Source organism: Centrocercus urophasianus, unplaced genomic scaffold (assembly GCF_019232065.1).
Source record: "Centrocercus urophasianus isolate 14NV4802_14NV808 unplaced genomic scaffold, USGS_Curo_1.0 seq_9, whole genome shotgun sequence".
In the NCBI taxonomy this organism is placed as follows: Eukaryota; Metazoa; Chordata; class Aves; order Galliformes; family Phasianidae; genus Centrocercus; species Centrocercus urophasianus.
Window position 1 is genome coordinate 22,852,081 of NW_024885532.1, and position 2,144 is coordinate 22,854,224.

Below are 2,144 nucleotides of genomic sequence, written 5' to 3' on the forward strand. Positions count from 1 at the left end.
CTATGATTCTATGATTCTATGATTCTATGATTCTATGATTCTATGATTGATTCTATGAACTAGTTGACTCAGCTGAACTGATTAAGCTGAAACTTTGCTGTGTTTTAAATGCTGCATTTCTTGTGGTATAATTTTAACACCATTCAAGGTGTTCCAGAGAAAATGTGTCACTCCCTTTCCTTAGTAGTTCAATCCATTCCTACCTTTTTTTCAGACACATTCATGAATCTGTATATTCAGAGTCCATAAAATTCAGCTGTGAAGATCTTGGGGAGATCACAAAAACTTACAGTTTGATTCACAGAAGATTTTATTATTTACTTAGCTCAACAATCATTGCTTTATCTGTGCTCCAGTTCCTCAATATTACTGGAATTCAAATATACTTCTTTAGACACTTAAGGCAATCAAAACTATTTATTTAAAGCACTGGATCACTTAAGTAACCAGTGGAATACTACTGAAAGCTCAAATATTTTCAGTGGGATTTGATAGCTCTGTAAACATTTTGGCTTTCATTTTCTTCCTACTCATTTCTGAGTCCATCAAGGATCTAAACAGCACATTTTCTGTCAACTTCTACCAAGTACTGTAAGTTGGAGTACAAGTGGAGAACTCGATCACTTTATGCAGTGCCAATTATAACCTCTCACTATCTAATATATGGGTGGTCACTGTTTTGTGGACTCCAACAAAAGCTCACTAAGTGGTTTTATTTTCTTCTAGGAAAACGCTGTTGGCCAAGCAAGAGCTCATGCCTGTTCTACACGGACACACTGAGCACATCCATGGCTTACAAACTAATACCATGTCAACTGAACAGGGCCATGCTAGGTAGGGTGGGAATCTCCAAGGACACTTCTGATGTGAATGTTAAATTAGTTTTATTGGACTATTACTTTTAAATGAACTGAGCCTGATGTCTCTCTCTTGCAGGAATATGCTTTCTTAATGATGCTTCCTTGAAAGCTGTTGATGAGAGACAGGGCTGAGGAAAGAGTCATTAACATTAAGAGTACTAGGGTCAAATGGGAAGAGTCATTGCCTTTCTTCCAACTGTGTGATTTTTATAGGGTCAATTAATGCAATACAGAACACAGCAGCTTTTTGTGGTACACACACTGAATCACTGAAATAATGTATAGATCATCCCCTTTCACACCAATAGCTCCCAATTAGCAGCCAGTCTGCTTCACTCATCCATTGGAGTGTCCACAGAGGCATTTAGGGATTACTCACTGGTAGAGCTCGGCATGGGATGACGATAGCACTAATGTGCTATTTGCAATGCTGTACCACAGCTATAATGTGGGGAGCAGAGGCATGGGCAGAAAGGAAGGAGCTTTGAATGCAAAGATGATCAGAGGGCTGGAACACCTCCCCTATGAAGACAAGCTGAGGGAGCTGGGCTTGTCCATCCTGTGGAAGAGAAGGCTGTGGGGTGACCTAATTGCAGCCTTTCAGTACCTAAAGGGAGCCTATTGTTTATAGTCAATTCTTTGAAAGGGTAAACAACAGCAGGACAAGGGGAAATGGTTTTAAGTTGAGGGAGGGAAGATTTAGACTGGATATCAGGGGGAAGTTCTTTACAATGAGAGTGGTGAGGTGCTGGAAAAGGCTGCCCAGAGAGGTTGTGGATGCCCCGTCCCTGGAGGTGTTCAAGGCCAGGTTGGATGGGGCCCTGGGCAGCCTGGTCTGGTATTAAATGTGGAGGTCTGGTGGCCCTGCATGTGGCAGGGAGTTGGAGATTCATGATTCTTGAGGTCCCTTCCAACCCTGGGCATTCTGTGATTCTGTGTAATAAGGAGGAGAGATAGCAGGACCAGGGGCTGCTGCAAAGTGGCAGGACCCGCGTAACAGAAAGACAAGGATGTATAGGAGGATTGAGAGGGTTTTGTTGTTTAATGGATAAAAGGAAGAAAGGAAAGGGAAGGATGATATATCAGCTGCTATGAAGATTCATACGGCCAGGTGTCACATGAGCAGATTCATACAAGTTTTTAACAGAAACTCTGTTCTATCTGCTGTGGTCATCTGGATTCCTTTATAAACCCAGGAATGATCCTTCCCCACATCGATGGTTTGAAGTTCGTTACTTCAAATGCAAAAACTCACAGAGTAACAAAAAAATGTATATATCTCTG